The sequence below is a fragment of the Ambystoma mexicanum genome, chromosome 4q (assembly GCF_040938575.1).
Source record: "Ambystoma mexicanum isolate Mex_15411 chromosome 4q, UKY_AmexF1_1, whole genome shotgun sequence".
Taxonomy (NCBI): Eukaryota; Metazoa; Chordata; class Amphibia; order Caudata; family Ambystomatidae; genus Ambystoma; species Ambystoma mexicanum.
In genome coordinates, this window is record NC_090928.1 from 155,137,397 (window position 1) to 155,157,837 (window position 20,441).

Below are 20,441 nucleotides of genomic sequence, written 5' to 3' on the forward strand. Positions count from 1 at the left end.
AACTAAAATTAAAGAAAATATATAAAAGCCAAAAACCCCCATAACTGTTCTTTTAAGAGCCACCTTTTTTAAATGCAAAACAATTGCAATGATCGCAACTGTCCCACGGCCAGAATGTGTACATGTCTGCGGATTTCTGCGTTGTCTGTGGACTATGCAGGTTGCACAGCGGCCTGTGATTTTTATCACTTCTATTTTTTTAGCCATGAAAGGTGGCTCCTAAAGGAATCTCTTTTTTAATTTTTTATTTTTGTTGTTATTTTTTCTCAGGAGAGGCAAGTTAGGGGAGGGAAGGGGGAGAAGGGTCACCAACCACAGGGATGAAGGGGAGGTGGAGAGAGGAACATGTTGGGTGGGCCTTAATCAGGTAGGCTGCAGTCCCTCTCATGCTCCTTGACTGCAGCCTCAAAAGCACTCTGAAACTGCTCCCCCTACAGATTGGTGCTTGACAGTACATGTATAGCACTGGGACCCTTGAAAGGTTAGGGTCAAAAGCAATCTTTATGGCCTGTGAAGACGGCGCTGGGTCCCTTTGTGACAAAGGGGTATCCTTTGTGGTGACAGGAGCAGATGAAGATGATGAGGTGGAGGAAGTCAACCTGCTCTTAACTGAGAAAGGTATTGCCTTTCTCAGAGCACTCCAGTGGGCCAATTGGATATGGCGCCTCATGGGAGTAGTCCCGTAGGAATACATGCCAGGTTTCCTGTGACTGAGCACAACTTTTGGGACATTTCCAAAGGGCAAAATTGCCAAACCCAGGTCTCACTCTGAGTACTGGACTCTGGGACTTCCTGCACTTCATCTTCTTGTTGTTGATCCTCCTCTGTATCACTGCGCCTGTTCCCCTCTCCAGGCCCACCAGGTTGTTGAGGTGGTGGGGGTGGGGCGGTTGGGAAGCAGAGATGACCATAGCAGATGCCATTGATGCAGTATTGCAAGTTATCTCCAAAGCAGGTGCTGCAAGATGTTCTCTCCTGGATAGCCAGATTCAGAATGAGGAAAGGTAATGGGTGGGCCCCTTTAGAGTAACTGTTGGCAGACAGTCATACTGTCCGCGGAATACAGATTCACAAAAAGGCCTTGAAAAGTTTAAAAAAGTTGCCAGATCAACCTACAATGGGTGTGGGAGCTGTGCAAGGTTAAACTTTCTGCGTCAAACACACTTGATTGGGCCGGAAAAGCACTTTTAAACAACTGTCGGTGGGCACGGTCACGTGATGATGTCCGCGGATGTCCGTGACCCCTAAGGGCATCCCGGAACATACGCCAGATGACCATAGGACATGCGCGGTGTCCGCAGACTAATTAAAAGTGACAGTTATGGGGCACCTCCATTTTGAATACGGACACCCCGGACAGTCGAGTGGTCCATGGACTCATAATGGGAGTTTTAAAGAAACAATGGAATACCATCCAACAATTAAAAAAACATTTGTCGCATAAAAAATGTATTTATTTAAAAAAGGCAGGGGGTATCAGAATGGGAAACATAAATGGGAGAATTAGGAATTTGTGCACAGTAATACTAATGGGAGGAAGGCAGTGAGGTTTCATCAAATCATCTTTAATTAAAATCTTCAGAATTTGATGGGGATGTTTGCTTGGGACAAGCACTTTAAGAACATATGAAAAGATTAATGTGTAGATATATAGCATGTTTTAAACTCTGGAAATTCACATTGACAGTAAGAACAATAAACTTGCCTAATCATGTCAGTAAACAAAAACAAGTGGCCCAGATATGTGATGTCATCAATGACATTTGTGATGGCAAATTTGATGTCCTGGGTGTTAGTCTTAGCAATGCACGGTGGTGGCGCAAGTTATGGTTGTTATGGTTATCTTACCATAACTGGCAAATTTCTCCGGTTTTTCGATTTGACTTGTAACCATAACATCCCTTTAACAAAGTTTTTTCACTTAATTTCAACAGTTTTTGTTAGTGCAACTTAACCATTACGTCCCTTTAACAACGTTTTGTAAGTGAGTATATATATATACATATATATATATATTCAGTAAAAAAAACTTTGTTAAAGAGACGTTATGGTTAAGTTGCGCTACTAAAAACCTATGAAATTCAGTGAAAAAACTTTGTTAAAGGGACGTTATGGTTCAAAGTAAAACCGAAAAACCCCTGAAATTCGGCAGTTATGGTAAGATAAGCAACCATAACTCGCGCCGCCACCGTGCACTGCTAACACTAACACCCAGGACATCAAAGATGACATCACAAATGTCATTGATGACATCACTGATGAAATCACGTGGCTGGCTCTCCCTTTTTTTCCTTTCCTGACATATTTAGGCCACATGATTTTCTTCAGTAACAGTCAGGAACTAAAAATTGTAAATTACTATATTCGTAGACTTATCCTTCAAGTATGTTCTTAGAATAATTCCCTTATGGTCCAGTCATATCATATGAAACATATACATAGGAGAAGTCACAACCTTGAAAGACAGCAATCCTTTTTGTGCATTAAAATTATCAGTAGATTTATCAGCACTTTCTGATACTTTTGATGTTTTTTTATTACTGTACTTTCCCTGTATATGCTCATATTTTTACATGTTGTACTCACACTATTTTCCTTAGGGTCCAGACACATCATGTGATATATATAGATAGGGTAAGTAACAGCTTTGAAACAGAGCAATAATTTCTCTCCATAAAGGTAATCAGTTAGGTTATGAACACTTTCTGCTACTATTGCTGTTTCTTTTTCCTACTTCAATTCCCTTGTATATATTCATATTTGTATGTGGTGTTGTCTCTTTGTGATTTGTGTATAATAATGCAATTATGTAGTAAGTGGGTTTTATTACCTACTTATCACAAGTTTCACTGTACGCAAAACTCTAATATGAAAACAGTTATCATTTCAATATTCAACATGGCAAGCTTATGAATATTGCACCTCCATCATGTATGCTGCACACAATGCCTATGTTTCTACATGAGTACCTTAGTATACTGGATTGAAGTTAATAATAGAATGCTATTTATATCAATGCATAGCTTAATGCACTGATTAGCACTTGATATTTATTCCAATAATCTTTGACACTTTTTTTATTAACATTACACTAAGAATCCCTTGTACAGACTTTTCATGAAAGGTAAATGCACATGTGATGTCATCTTTGATGTCCTGGGTGTTAGTGTTAGCAGTGCACGGTGGCGGCGCGAGTTATGGTTGCTTATAACTGCCGAATTTCAGGGGTTTTTCGGTTTTACTTTGAATCATAACGTCCCTTTAACAACGTTTTTTCACTGAATTTCATAGGTTTTTAGTAGCGCAACTTAACCATAACGTCCCTTTAACAAAGTTTTTTTTACTGAATTTCATAGCTTTTTAGTAGCGCAACTTAACCATAACGTCCCTTTAACAAAGTTTTTTCACTGAATTTCATAGGTTTTTAATAGCACAACTTAACCATAACGTCCCTTTAACAAAGTTTTTTCACTGAATTTCACAGGTTTTTAGTAGCACAACTTAACCATAATATCCCTGACTTCATGTACATGTAACATAGAACATACTAACCCCTTTGTAGTGATTTTCATGTCCGCGGACTACCGCCATTTCCGCAGACATATCGAAAATCTGAGCGTGGTGAATGTAAATTTAAATATTGTGCCCCATTTCCCCTTTGAAGTTGGCTCTGAAAAGAGCCGTTTTTTTTTTACAGATGCTTGACAGACACCTGTTATTTTGTATTTTTTTTCTTGTTTTTTTTTCTTACTTTACTCCTAAAATCTTTACATAACCTTCTCCAAAGCAACCCTTACATTCCAAAATAGAAAGGCATTTCCCGTAAAAGATAAAGAAATGCCATCTTCTTTAAAATTAACAGCATTACTGGCATCAATATTCTCATTGTTACAGAAGAACATACCAGCTCTAAGCATGAAGGCACACATGCCTCGGTTGATGACACACCTAGCAACGTTTTGCTGAGGACAAAAAACTGAACTATTGTCCCATATTGCCCTAGGTAGTAATCCAGAAAAAATTACTTTCGCATTTGGAAGGATCTTCATTACGGCTTGAACCAAGCGTTCCAAATCAGCCAACAAAGTAGGGGCACTGAGGTTGCCCAAATGGAAAGCACCATAGTGCAAAACTACCACATGCGGACTGTTCATCGTGGCCATATCCTCACAAACTTGTACAATTCCCTGTACATTGCAATCAGGCACAGTGCTCCCCACCACCTCCACTCCTTTCACATCAAAGTTCTTTGCAACATGCCTGCATTCAGCGTACTGCGGTAAACCATGCACAAACATATCTCCGAGTACCAACACCCTGACTTTCTCCACTTCTGCCATCTTCACTACAAACAGTCTCTTTCAACACCAATCCACAACCTCGACATCTGATTGGCTGATCCGTACAGTCTTCTTTCCATGTTGGATTTCCTGGAAAAACCCGGATGTAGCACGCCCTGTCCACGAACAGCCGTGGTGTCCGCAGACGGCGTCCACTTTACTCTCTGTGCCATTCCCTCATTGCATACAGCTAAGCAATCACACAATACGAAAAAAACGTCCTCAGAACACCCCCATTTTGTGAATTTTCGAACATTTCAGGACAATTATCATTTCATTATTCAACATATTAACATTACAAATATTATACTTTCATCTTGTACTCTGCACACAATGCTATGTTTCTCCATTAGTAGCTCAGTATACTAGATAGAATCCCATAATACAATGCTATTTATATCAATGCATCGTTCAAAGCACTAATAACGGTATGATATTTATTGCAATATCCTTGACACTTTTTTCACAACATTATAATAAAAATCCCTAGTACACAAATTCCATGAAAAGTACATACACATGTGATGTCATCAGTGATTTCATCAATGATATTTGCGATGTCATCTTTGATGTCCTGGGTGTTAGTCTTAGCAGTGCACGGTGGTGGCGCGAGTTATTTTTCATATCTTACCATAACTTGCGATTTTCAGGGGTCTTTCGGCTGTACTTAAAACCATAACGTCCTTTAAACAAACTTTTTTTAATATCACGCAAAAAATATACAAACATGGCGTGCAAAAACCAACTTCTCACAGATGGCTTTACACAGAATGTTGCAAAGTAAGAATTTATGCTCGTTCACAGTGAAGGTCAGCTGCTTCCATTTTTTTCTCGGGCCCCGGAGAGGCTCACGAAGCGGACTATAAGGTTGTATTGTGTTTTGACCTTGACAGACAGAGATTGTGATGAAAGACTTCTCTTGAAGGAGTGTTGCAGAAACGTAAGAGAAGATAAGGATGAAATTTATGAAACGAAACCGCTTTTATATATTATATCTCTATGCGAAAGATCGTTGGCACACGCAGAGTCATATTTTGGGACTGCACCACTCGTAGACAATGGAAATTGCAATTGTACTGTAAGTAACCCTTTAGATTATTTTATACCAAATATAATTACAATAGCGTAGCATTAAAGACCGCTCAAGTTGAACTTGTTTGTTGAAAGTGCAATAATGTTTTCTACCGCGCACTATCACCGCCAAATTGATCCCCTGTTGTTTAGAGGGCTCTAAAAAAGGCAGACGACACAGGGTGTGTTAATAGAAATAATTTAACCAGTCTATAGGCGGTCAAGCGCTCTACTCGCTGTGCCACTTCACTGTAGCCTGTCAAATGGCACAGCGAGTACAACGCTCGCTTTGACATCCGTGCACAGCTTGCTAACGCAAGTTCGAATCCCGGCAAGGCCAAACTCAGCCTTTCATCCTTCCGTGGTCGATAAATGAGCACCACACACCGTGGTTAATAATAAGCACCGCTTAGATACCTCACGGTTCTTAGCGCTATATGAATGGGAAAATATTATTAACATACTCCGTTGCACTATCTTCGATAGCAAATAGTTTCACGCCCTAATAAATAAAATGATGATTTTTAATGAAGATCGGCTGGTGAGACTAATTTATGTTTTTTAAAACAGGTATGTGGCCCCATTTTGCCTATGTCACGATTTACAGACTCCAGCGGATGGGGTCTTCAACTGCCAGGTGCAGGTCCAAATACGCAACTTCATGACCCTCACCATTTTATGGGACAATCGCCAAGGACCAATATGCCCTTACACAGTACTAGCGGCTACAAACAACATACCAACCAATAGGGTGGTCTAATGGCTCGTTTTTGGAGCAACCTTCCGATTATCAGAGCGACCATTTACTGCTTTTATTATAAACCAACAGCCTATCTACCACAAAGGAACAACGCGTGGCTCCAAATAAACTTTTGCTGATCGACAGCAGAGACAATAGCAAATCGCTGAATATTCACTAAACATTTCATGTGAAATAAATGTACTTCACCAAATGTACAATCCTGCTGTTTACTCTTAAACCACAGTTTCATATTCCGAATTGTGGCGCACTGAGTTGTAAGCTGATCTAACACCTTCTGTACCGCAAAGGAACATTGCATGCCTCAACATGAACTTTTGCGGATCGACAACAAAGACAAATGCAAATTGCTGAATATTCTCTAAACATTTGATGTAAAAAAAATGTACTTTACAAAATTTACAATCTTGCTGTTTGCTTTTAAATCACTGTTTCACATTCCGAATTGTGGCGCGCTGTGTTGTGACATATTATGTGTTGTCTTCCTGGTTCTGTGTAAAGTCACTTAGGACTGGAGAGGACTGGGCGTGTTTGATGACGCACCCTGTAACGTCACGGACAGAGGCGGGGAATATGAATGCTTTGATAATATCAGGCTTAGGTGCGGGAGATATGATTTAGTGTCGCAAAAGAAAGTCAGCCAGGTCAATAGTGCCAGTCATAGGATTACCACATAATGTCGGCGCACACCAGCCGGCTTTATCGTTTCTTTAGTGGACAAAAAGTCGGTTGACGCCCATAGGAAATTGTACTATTAGCAGACGAAAGGAGTGGTCTTAAAACACTTTCACCCTGACAACGAACAATACAAACAACGTTCTCAGAACACCCCCATTTTGTGTAATTGCAACCATTTCGGGACACCGCGAGTGTTCTTAGAACACATTCAACTAGACAGATTACAATACGGACAGCGTCCTGAGGACACCCCCGGTTTGTGTATTTACGAACAATTAAGTACACCGCGAGTTTTCATAGCTCATTTTTACCTTCCTTGCGAACAAAAATGACACATACTCCGTCCTCTAAACACCCCACCATTTAGTTTATTTACAAAATGTCAGAACAGCCGTGTTCTCCCCGGACAAATCGAACGCAACAAAAACATCTAGCACATAAAAAACAAAACATTGAACCTATCTCATACTCCCCCACCCTCCCCAAACACTCTTACACACCAACACAGGGCACTAAATACAATTTTTTATCCATGTTTCACTGCGCTGTACGCGGTCGACGGCGAATACAAGATGGCGGGCGCCACAGAAAATCTGACGCGCTCCACGCCCCTCGCCGTCCAATCAGCGAACACGTCACATGTCCGCGGACATAACGCAAGGCCATGGGCCAATCGGGGTGCTGTCCGCGGAGCGAACAGGGAAGTCCGTCCGCGAAGCGAACACAGATATCACTAATTTTTTTGCCTTACATTTTGGTCATTTTTTAAAAAACTACTGGACAGATTTACACCAGATTTGCAAAAGCACGCTTTCGCGACCAGGCCCCCGCTCCTGGCTCCTTCTTCACTTTGAAGCTAAGCAGAGTCTGTCCTGCTTACAACCTTGCTGGCAATCATGTCACTGGCCTTCAGCCATGACCTGTGATTTTTCACTGTGGACGTCAATATAGCTGTAAAAATATCTTTCGTAGAAAAAACCCTGTAATTTCTGGTACTGTACTACACATACCCTCTATCCGTAATCTTTTATATCAGCAAAACGGCCGGAAAAAAAATGCTTTCCTGTCCTCACCAAGTGCCCCCTCATCGGTGTCATCTCCTCCCACTGCCCAAATGGCCTTCTCATCTCCCTTGCCCTCTCCCTTTCCCTGCACAACACATGCTGCAGTTCGCTTTGAGATGTAAGCTATTCGAGGCTACGGAAAGCTCTGTGTTGCAAACTCAGTCCCTAGACCCCCTCCAACTCACAAATTTGACTTGGTACCCTCTAGCCATCCCACCTCTAGGCATTTGCATGTCTTTTGACTTGCAAGTAGCTAATTTCCTGTGTTTCATTTTCCCATATCCTCGGCTATACCCACGATGTCTCTTGCATCGAGCGAAAAACAAGATGTCAGCCATTTAATTTCTAAAAATCCCTGGTTTTGGCTAAATCCCTAGATATCTCTATCTATTTTTGGGAAGAGGCACCCCTTGTTCCTTCAAATATTTTAGAAACGACTGCACAGCATTACCCCAAACTAGGCATGGATCGGGAGTCAACACTTTGTGACCAAGTTATTTTGGACCTCGTCCAAATCCGTCCAGCGATTTGGGCTGTGCGCTTTGGCAAAAATTGACCTTGTTTGTCTATGGGAAAATGAATGGGAAGTAGGCCGCACTTTTGGGGATTTTTTTTTTTTTTTACGCTTAAGCTTTTTTATTTTTTAATAAATCTTTATGAAACATTGCAGCCTGGGGGCCTGCAGGTTTTTAATCACTTTCGAAATCATGTCCAAAACCATTACTCAAATCAAAAGTTATTAACAATAGAATTTTGAGGGGTTATAACTGCCCAATAATATATATAAATGAATATGCCATATTCTATATCCTAGGTTACTTATTGCTGTTATAACACACTCCGAACTCCTTTGTGTATCTTCTTTTTTCATGTTATCGATGCTGTCAAGTGCATGCCTCTTTTGGTTAGAGCCTGCAATCTTTCCCTATATTAATCTATCGTCGCGGTTGCATGTTTGGCCTATCCTGCCGATAATCGTCTATCTATAGGTGTTCATCTCGCTATCTGCTATTCTACTCATCTATCAATGTATACTATCCTGCTACTAATCAGTTGTTTCTCTAGCCTAAATCTTATCGCATCATGTTGGTCTAATTAAGGTCTGCTCTAGTTGCTATCACGCTTTTGCTTATTGAACTTGTTTATTAACACCTATCCCTACACATGTGTCACTTTGACTGTTGGTGTATGCTTGTTGGTTCATGGTGCCTTTTATCTGTTATCGCCCCTATCCCTACTGTACTTGCATGTAGTATGGTCTGATTTTAGTTTACATTTCAGTGAATGGATATGGTGGCAATGATGAGTTAATTTGCTTCCAACCTTTCTCTTTGGCTTTTGAGGTGTTCCCTGACTCGTGCATCATGGGTCTTCTTAACTTATATTTTCTGTCATGTGTGGGATATAGGACATTCATCCCAACGCTGCGACTAGCATTTATCTGCCTTTTTGTTTTCAGGTAGCCACAGGTATACCCGCGGTTATCTCTTGCATCAAACAGTACAAATGTATCTGCTGAATTTCAGCTAAATCCGTCGTATGAGTCCAATTTTACTAGCAATTCATTTTTTTGATTTCCTATGCATCTCAATACTCAACTATAGTGCGGCGACCGCCACACTATAATACATATTACAAGGTCTACAGCAGCAAGCCTTTAGTTATGGTTATGTTGCTCAACCCAGAGGAAGAGCAGCTTTTGGATGTCTTCAATCTTTGGTGCTGTTCGCCGAATCCTCCCAAAAAATTATGCAGCCAACTTTGAATTCATTTTGTGAAGAATCTCTTGTATAACGATTGCTCTGACTTCATTAGTTTGTTTTCAAGAGACTTGGTTTCTAACTATTCTTCATCTTCAGGGTTATTTTGCATAGACCATCTCTGACCCAAAAGAATTGCTTGGGAAATCCAGTGGGGTGCTCATGCTGAGGATGAAATCAACACTTAATGCCACAGTAGTTGAATATGACTCTGGTAAGGCTTATCTCCATGTATGGCTAGGTCATTTAAAATCAGGCCATACATTATTGATACTGAGGGCCCGATTCATGGAATTAAATTGCGCAAAAAAGGGGCACTTGCGTGCAAAACGGGCGCATGCGCTCGTTTGGCGATTCATGGAAAAAAACACGCAGGGTTTACCTAAGACTTGCACTGAATCCCTGCAGGTCCAACACGTCACTGCGACACCACAAACGCCTTGCGCAAGACTCCCAGCAAAGGCGCATACCATTGTGTGCAGTCACCTAAAAAGGGAGCGGAACATGTGGAATGAGGAACAACAAGCGTAAATGTGGGCGTTATGTGTGAAGTACCACAGTAAAATACTCGCCCACACACGCGCTATGACACGTATTCATGGAATCAAACACGGCTCACCAACGCACAGAAAAAGACACACAAATCAGGAAACACGTCCGCCACGCGAAAGCTACTGTAATCATCTCTGTGCACTAAACAAAATGTATAAAAAGGGCACACAAAAACCCAATGCGCGTATACAGCTATGATCAATGTAGCATTATTTCTCAGCAGTGATCGTGATACACCGCAGTAGGAGGACGATAGCCAGGGCACGCATTTTTTTTTTACCAAGGACCAGCCTTTTTGGGATGCCTGATGACTAGGTCTATGGCAGGTATAGGTTTCCACCTCATATATTATTAGACCTGGTAACGGAGTGGGAAGATGACCTCACATCACCCACCCTGCTTAGTTTAGTTTAGTTTAGTTTATTTGCCTATATAGCACACTGAACCCAAAGGTTAACTAGGCACTTGACTTATTGAGGACAAGTTACAGACATGGAATACAAATACAGAGTATGTACAACAAATATGCACAGAGGCGAGCATAACAGTTACATTGTTTAAATATATAGTAGTATACGGCATATACAGTGTTAAATATATTCAACCAGGGTGGTGAACACAAGTATGGTCAAAGAATATGCGCTCCCAAGCACTGAGCGCCTTGGAAAAGGTGCTGAAGGTACTGCATTTTTTGGGCACTGGGTAATTTCAGCAGACAACTGCCATAGTCGGGGGCATTTCACAGCCCATGCAGTTATGCTGCCTACACCAGGTGTTGGCAATCATGACGGCATGCCCCTCAGTCCACAGGCACATATACATGCCCAGAACACGTGCAGAAAGGCATGCTGTGGTCCAGGACTTTTACAGGGTGGCACACTTCCCTAAAGTGCTTGATGCCATTGATTGCACCCATGTGGCCCTGTGTCCATCTAGGGCCACAGAGCACATCTATCGCAATCGCAAGCAGTGGCATTCCATCAACATGCAGGTTGTATGTGATGCCAAGGAAATCATCACCTCTGTCTATGCAAACTATCCAGGGTCCATCCATGATAGTTTCATATTTAGAATGTCACCCCTACATCGGGCCCTGGAAGCTGGGAGGCATGGCAACACATGGCTCAATGGTGAGCACAAATGGCCCTGCAAATGCATGCATGTTTCACACAGACAAAACCACACCACTGACAAACCATCTCACCTCCACAGGGGACAGTGCCTACCCTCTGAGTACTTACATGATGACACTATTATGGAACACCACCACACCATCCCAGGTAAGATCAAATGCAGCCCATATTGCAACTAGGGCCATAGTGGAGCGTACATTCAGAGTGCTAAAGTCACGCTTCCGCTCCCTTGACCTTGGTGGTGAGCTACTATATGCATCACCAGTAGTGTACAGGATCATTGTGGCAGAATGTGTCCTGCACAATGTTGCAACATGATGTGGCATACCGTTGGACATGGCGGTGCCCCCACATCCCCAACCACATGTACGGTAGCTGCTCATGGGTGGGATAAGGGCACATGGTGAAGCTGCCCGTACCCAGCTTGTAGCAATCTTTTACCTAAGATCCAACCGCTGCGGAGTGCACACAGCCTTGGTACATTCCAGTTGAGAATCGATGATGACAAAGGGGCAATCACCAACCTTACCACCCTGAGAATCTGTCCTTGGAAGTGCTACATTATGTGCATCCCTTAGAACTTAAATTAACTCAATCTGGTGTGCCCAAAAGGAAGACATGGAAGATGGAGTATGACACTGACATCATGCCAAAGTACACATCCAAATGCTGGTAGCTGGTATGTGTCAGGATTAGTCAGGCGAGTACAAAGGCAGCGAATATGGCAAGGGAAATGTGCACCCAGGAACTACGACTCAGGTATGCTAGAACCCAGGAGTGCAAATAGAGTGTGACATCAAAACCAATATATGAAAAGGGATGTGGGGTAAGCACCTGACCGCGAGGAAAGTCGGCAAGCGCCTTACCCCCAATTGCTGTTACAGGTACTGACAGCGTTAAACCCACGTGGAGGGCAAGCAATGACAGGATCTGTGTACTAACACTCTTGATGGTATTACATAAGGGAACTTAAGAACTGTACTCACGAGGACGAGATAAACCTCTTGAATGTCAGCTAGCCCACGAATCCTGTTGAAGAAACTGGGACCCCGAAAGGCTAGAACAGCAATGGAAGGAAAACTAAATACCTAAGTGGGAATAGTGTTTACAAAATAGTGAGGAAAACATAAGCATTCACACAGGAGCTAGCTACTACCGCACACCACACCTAAATCAAAGGGAAAATAAATGCAGAAGTGCAGTGGAAAACATGGAATGGATCCTCTAGAAAGTAAGGATCAGGAGCAGGGAAAAACGAAATAACCTATGCAAACTTCTCCCTACCCCTCAAGGGAAAAAACAGGAAACTAAACTAAGAGGAAGGCTAAGGCAAACGGGTAACAGCAGCAAAGGACAGAGTCAAAGAAATATAGAACACAGACAAACTGGGCTGCATCTAAAAGGGGAAAGCACTGAGAAATGCTGCCTGCAAACAGAGGAAGACAAAAAGGGAAATCAAGGGAGCAGAAATCAATTAGCGCATGAATCTGAAATTCAGGGAGGAGGAAACAAGAAAACAGGAACAAGGAAGTAGGTACAAAGGCAAGGAACCAGGAACCAGGGACTAGTCAAAAACAGGAACACTGCAATCGATGACCAGAGCTGGACTGAAGTAAGACTGAGGCTTTTAAAGCTGCTTAACGAGCACACGCCTCGGGTGTGCTGATTGCTGCACCTGCCGCCACAGCTGTTACCTATCCTCCACCCAACCTTGTGTTGCAAGGGTGGAGGTGGAGCAGTGGGCCAGGCATTCTGGGAAGCATAGTCATTTGGTTAAAGAAGCATGCTGGCTGCCAAAAACCTGGAATGGATCCGGAAGGGAAGTAGCTTGGAAAATAGGGATTTAGCGCTCCCAAATCATCACAGCACTGTAGCATAAAGTTCGGAGGAAAAGTCCAGTAGGGAATAAACCCCAAATCATGCCCCCAAATGGTGGGAACGGAAGCGAAGGGAGCGAGTCGTGACAGTATGTCACCTAAACCCTCCCACACTTCATGTCACCTGGTTGACATACCATACCATGGCATGCAATGTCAAAAGAGACAACAAAATAGCCAACGCATAACACTACTGTCACAAAGTGCTCAACGATCAATGGAACAAGTACAGCAATAACTCACTCTCACACAACAAAATAACGATTTAGACAGGAACATCAATTGGCCAGTACTACATACCAGAAACACAGGACCCAAGAGTGAATCTGTCTGACAGTGACCATTCATGTGCCTCAATGTGTCGTGACTTGCACATGGCACGCTTGTATATTCTTGTGGCACTGCTAACCAAAGGGGGCATGGAAGTGCATACAGCAGGAAGGCTAACAATAATGGAGATAGTCAAGCTAATACATGAAGATGGAACATGAACAAAGGATGGATCTCAAAGTCCAAACAAAAAGGGATGCTAACCATGTACCGGACAAACAATCATGAATCCCACTAGGGGTGTATACACAGTTTGGACTTCAGACTGCCCACAGATATAATGGAACCCCAGTGCCTCTGTGTATGTTACTTTTACACACTGCACTCCTTGCAAGCCCATGGAAAGGGGAAGCAGGATTGGCATATGTGTCTGGACCATAAGGCACAAACAAGGAGTGTACTAACACAAGACTTGCCTGCATGGGTCCAGATGGAAGCTACAGTGGATTCCCTCGGCTGCCACACAAAGCAACACACTGTCACATAAATGCAAAATAGACAAAAAACAAGTAAACAATGAATCAAAAATGCCCATGGAGGTCCAGGGATGGGGGGGCACCCAGGAGGGAGGAGGTGCAGGGGGCACATCAACACCCACGTTGAGAAGAAAAAACACTCCATGGGTTAATGGGTCGCATGGCTAGCATGCATCGGGAGACCTGACGTTGCTGTCGCCACCCTCTGGTATAGCATCAGAATGTGATAGTGGTAAGGGAGGATCACCATGCATAGCCCTGGCCTGGTCATTCATGGCAGTGGCCATGTGGGACTGAGATGATTGCATCTGCAACATGATGGCTCTGAGGTCCCCATGCAACACCTCACAGGATGCACGCAGTTCTTCCGTGATAGAATGAGTCAACTGTTACATCTGCTGTTCAGATCATCTACTGTAAGCTGCCTCGAGTGTAGCCAGTGTAGTTCTGAGGGACCTATACTCTAACCTCAGGGTGGCCCTGTGGACTCGACCTTCTGCAGCCATGGATGCATGCAGAGCCCTCAGTTCTGCCCATCGACTCCTGTTGCTGGCCACCATATGCAGCCTGTGTGAGCGGCATGTGGACCGCAATGCCTGCTGCTTGTGCTCCACCTGTCTTGCTGAATTGGCCAGCCCTATCCATGTCCTGAGTCAACATCTCATATGAAGCAGCCTGTTGTTGTGCAACAGCATACATGGACTGCTCCCACACAGTATCACAAACTAACACATGGCCACCGCGTAGGCAGACCCCACGCCTGCCTAGGCCAAGGGAACTTGGCCCTTGCTGTGATGTGCTGTGTGTTGATGCAGGACTGCATCCCTCCCTTGAGCAGCTGGCCCAGGACCAGGAGGCAATACTGTGGAGAGTGACCTTGCAGCCGTAGCCACCACAGACGGACCTACCAACACTGACTGTCCCTGAGGGATTGTCTTCCCCTTCAGACATTTAGGATACAACAGCACCCATACTCGATGCACTCACCTGCGACAGCACAAAGGAATCAAATTCCGGTTCACCACCAGAGTAATAGATATCATCAGAGGCAGACTCATAATAAGTCAGGGCCAGGATGGACTGTAGCACCAGTGGTTCACCATGGGCTGCCACACCACATCCTCCACTGGTGCTTGTTTGCGGATCAGTATCCAGTGCCTCATCATTTGTGCATAGACAGAAAAATACATGAAGACCCATGTAAATAGCATAGCCCACACACATAGGCATCACAATGTCATCATGCAACACATCAACCTGCCATGTCACAAACTCCTGCATGTATGCATTGTCAATGCAAGTGCAGGGTAGCATGAAAGCTGCCATGGACGTGCATGGAAGTGCTAAATACCACATCTAGTGAATGGTGCAGAGCACCTGCTTCACACACGAGCACCTGACTGGCATAGTTCAATCACCAGCATCACTGATGCAAATACAAATATGCCACGTAGCATAGCCAGGCCTGAACTGTTAAACTGCATGAGATGGAACTTGCTGACTACTGTCCCAGAGCCATGTACAATGGATGTGACATGACATGACATGTAATTCCCAAACTCAATACACACAAGTGCCACAAGGTACTACGATGCAAGGGTGGTGGAATAGAGTGAAGCCAGACACACCAATCCTGTGAGGCCATAGCGCATTGACATCACGCGAGTGAATAGGCAGGGTGATGGTTAGACCTGGTCTTGAAAGTGGGAGTGGGCAGTACAGTACATCGGAACTGCATCCACATAAAATACAACTACATAGGCAGTAATGAAAATGCGGCGGGCTGGTGGCAGTGGAAGTGTAAGTGCAGACCTCAGGTGTCAATTGCTGGTAGAGTATTGTAGGGATACAGTAAACAGCCACTGAGTGCGGGGGATGGCAGGGAGACAGTGCATGGGTTCAACTGGTGGCTCAGAGGCTTGTGTCGGAGATCAGAGTGTGGGCAGGTAACTAGTGCATTCTCTCAGTCATCCAGGATTCCAGCAGGGGAGAGAAGGAAAGAAAGCATCAGAAGTGCCTCCACACCCGGAGAAGGTTCACCTCCAGTTCCATTGTGGCAGGGAGGCTGTTCCAGATGGAGGCCCCAGCTGAAGATAGACTTTAACCACCAACTAATTGCTATGAGGAGTAACTGACCCTGAGGGAGTAGGAAAGGGATGATCAAAGACCATGAGAAGGAAGTGAATTTGGAAGATGGAGTTGAAGGAACTGCGGCCCCAGGACCCAAAAGGCCTTGTGGACAATGCACAGGGTTTGGAAATGAACAGTCCTAGCCACTGGGAGCCAGTGCCATCATCACAGTGGTAGCGAGGTATAATACCTGGCCCCAAGACAAAAGGACAATTCCTACAGTCCAGTTCTGGATGAGTTGCATAGGGAAGAGAGTAGAAGCACAGCAATCTTAGTAGAGGCTGTTGCAGTACCCCACCATAGGAATGAGCAGTCCTCTGGAGACAGTGAGCTGCTGGGGGAAGGAGAGGAAAGGAAGAATACCTGTGAGGAGGTGCAGCTGGTAGGGTGACCCCTCAAGGACGTCAGAGATGTGCAGAGAGAAGGCGAGTGTGGAGTGGAAGTTTAGTACAGGCTCTCCGTCATCACAGGTTGGAGCAGGAAGAGGGCCAAAAGAGGCTGGACAGAGAGTGACATGGAAGGAGTGAGCAGGTGTGTTGATGAGGATTATCACGGTGTGCAGCACATTGTGCGTATGAAGTCTGCAGGACAACAAGCACGCGTCAGTCCACCATGACATGGTTCACCCATAGCAGTCATGTAAATGCAGGCAGAACTGCCAGACAATCCTTATTCTTCATCCAAGTAACATACACATGTCCTGGACACACACGTATCACCACTCACTAGACATTCCCTCATAAATTGGCACATCTCCCACGCCTTGGATCTGCTCCACATCAATCAAATCACTAATGATCTCTTGATGTGGAGTGAGTTCTTCGTCCTCTCGTGGTGACCCACCTCCAGTCACCAGAGTAGAGGCGTAGTTGGCACCCAGCTTATCTTTGGCTTGGCGCTGGTGGTCATTCCAATGCTTAAATGCCTCAGCAGCTGTGTGGCTCTCATTGCCCAAGGCATTGATACGATCAGTGACTCGCTGCCAGTGGGCCATATGCTGGGCAGGCATATGTGTGCTCCCTGCCCGCACCAGCATGTCATGTTCGTGTTCCTGCACGTAGTCCACGAGGATCTGGAGTTCCTCCTCACTGAAGCTCCTCTTCCACGATGTGTGGGTCTCCTGTGCCGTGCCTTGGGTGTGAACCTGTTCGCCTACTGCACGCTTTACCTTCTTGCAAGGTTGCGCAGACCCTGAGTGGCTGGGACCACATGGGTCAGTAGGGGCTGGAGCACTGGTGGAGTGGGCTGTGACATCCCCCACTGATGCTGGGACTGTAGGTAGCCTTGCAGGCATCTGTACCTGGGTGCTGGTGCCAGGACCTTTGTCCACATGTCTCTTACCCTCGGAGACAGGGACATACACCCCTGGGTCTCTGTGGCCTGGGCCAGGACCACTCCAGGCCTGGCTGGGTGACCCTGAGCCTGGGTGGTGGTTCCTGAAGCTGCCCCTGCAGCTTCCCCACCCTGCCTTGTGTGGACAGCAGATGGCAATGCTGCTCCAGGACCCTGGGTGCTGGTGCCATGACCTTTGTCAGGATGTCTCTTTTTCTTGGAGACAGGACATCCACCCCTGGGTCTCTGTGGGCCTGGTCCGGGTGCACTACAGGCCTTGATGGGTGACCCTGAGCCTGGGTGGTGGTTGCTGCAGCTGCCCCTGCAGCTTCCTCACCCTGCCTGGTGTAGACAGCAGATGGCAATGTTGCTCATGCACCACGGGTGCTGGGGACGTCAGCATCAGCTGCATCTCCCTGAACCTATTGGGTGGGAGGGCATAGCTCTCCCTGCATGGCCTCGGGCACCTCGGGCACCTCAGCCACCTCGCCCACCTCAGCCACCTCGCCTACCTCCCCCACCCTTCCCACTTGTTTCCCTCCCATGCATGGCACTGATGGAATGGTGCAATGGGAGGCGCAGCTATCAATGGTCCTGGGCAATTCATTGAGGGGGCGGTGTACGTGATGTTAAACGTACCAGTGTGCTACTGCAAGGCTCAATGTAATGCCAGGGGGAAGAAAACCGGCCGCATACATCACAGGCACCCCAAAAATGAAAAATACGTGTACGTGACCCCTCTGTAACCCACGTGAAAAGAATAAAATGCACTACTTTATCCCGATCCTGAACGCCACAACCAACGATCAGCGCGTGTCACATAACTTACTCGCTTAGGCCTTTCCTCTGATTTCATGCTAACGCTCGCTTTCAACACATGCAGAGTCACTCTGTTTCCAGCGGCCACGCGAGTAACACGGAAGACCCACACTCCTGCCAACCAGCCAATTTACCTGCCTCCAAGTGCCCTGGGCTGCCTCCTACAAGCCATCTGCTGCTGCCTGCCCACTGTGTGCGCCTGCTGCTCACGTGCTCCGCAATTTTGGTGCCTGCTGTACGGCCATTGCCAGTGCTCCTGTCGTCGGACCTGTGACCGCCTCTGATGATCCAGAAGACTCCCGACGTGCCAGACCACCGCTCCACATTCCAGCCACAGGACCACCTTGCCCATCCACATATTCCTCAGAGGGCTGTTAGCTTCACCACGAGGGAAGTTGACATACTGGTGGAGCAAGTCCTGCAGCATTATGGTGCCCTCTTCCACAGACCAACACAAGTCGGCAAGGAAGGACGGAAGATGATCTGGGCCGACATCGTGGGTGCCATCAATGCAGAGGGGGTGGCACCCTGGGACTTCTGCCATGTCCACAAGCACTGGGAGGACTTCAAAGCCAGGACCCACAACAAGGCACGGCGCATCCTCCAGGCTGGTGTGAACCAAGGTGGGCGTCAGGGCCGATTGAACACTGACAACATGCTGGTCCTGGAGAGGTTCTACCCAGCGCTGCCTGCCCAGGTCATGGATTTGAAGCTCCGTCTGGAGTTGAATGGTAAGTGTCCATGTGTTGTTGTCCTCCACAGTGCATGTGCATGTTGATGTGTGGTTGGAGTGTGCATCTTGACAATATGTCAGGCATGCCTCTTGTACAGATGTCTGAGTGCATGTCATATACAGTGCTGCATGTGTGTTCATTCAAGCATGTGTGACATCAACAGTGTTTCAGTTGCAATGTGTGATGCGCTGCAGCATGTAAAAACGTGCACATGGTTGCATACATGTGTATCGACGTGGCCGTGTGAGAGGTGTGACACATGGGTGCTGTCGGCAAAATCAGGGACATGCATGGTGGACATGTGCTTGTGTCTGAGAAGTTGGACATTGATTGGACTCTAATGTGATGGCTCCATGCCCTGCCTCAGGACTGTCAGGTGATGTGTATGAATGACGTGGGTATGTCCCATTATGCATGTGAGGGGCATGTACAATTTGTAGGTGCTGATGACAGTCCCTTGTCTAAGGATGTGATTGACTGTTGTGAAGGACATACATGTATGTGCTTGTGTGTTAATTTTGTTAATTAATTGCATGTACCAGTGTGTTGTGGAGGGCGATGATGTGTGTGGACTTTGCCAGTGCAATTCATGTGCATATGTTTTGTGCCATACACACAAATGTACAGTACCTTGATGTATTTTTTTCTATGTCTCCCTATCCACAGCAACGTTGGAAGAAGAGGGCGGAGAAGGTGCTCTGGAGCAAGGCAGCAGGGATGCTTCTACCATGCACAGACGCAAGGCCCAGTCGCGCTTCCAGGTAATTTCATCTTCGGGGAGCAAAGAGACTGGTGCCGCATCAGAGACAATGTCCTGGTAGGATGCACTCCAAGGTTGCCTGTGCAGAGAGCATTTAAATAGATCAGATAGGCAAACGGACACTGTGTCGATGAATACTCTTTTTGGGGGGGTGCCAAGCAAGTGGCGAAACCCCAGAGAAGCTGTCTGTAAACTTTCACTGGCATGGTGTTTTGGACCAGACCTCCCATAAGTCCTAGCCAGAATAGTCAATAGTGAGGGATCATAGGAATTGTAGTCCAAACATCTTGCAAGCCAAAGCTTGAAAACATCAGTCCCAGAAGGTTTGGAGATGGGAAAGAACTATTTGGAATTAATAGTTCGGTCACAAAGTAAGCAGTCAGATTCCATTGAAATGCTTAGCAGTGCCATCCCCCCTTGCCCTCCCTCCCCCTTTCCGGGGGACGGGGGGGTTGGAGTCAGACACCAGACCATAGCCATTATTACCCTACTAATAAACACAGACAATTGTTTTACATTTGGAAACACAAGGTCACATTTATTGGAGCATTACACCATGCAGGGGCAGTCCCAGCACTAAGCAACGTCATAGTTCACGACCTTAGACTTCTAAGTTAGCCCATAA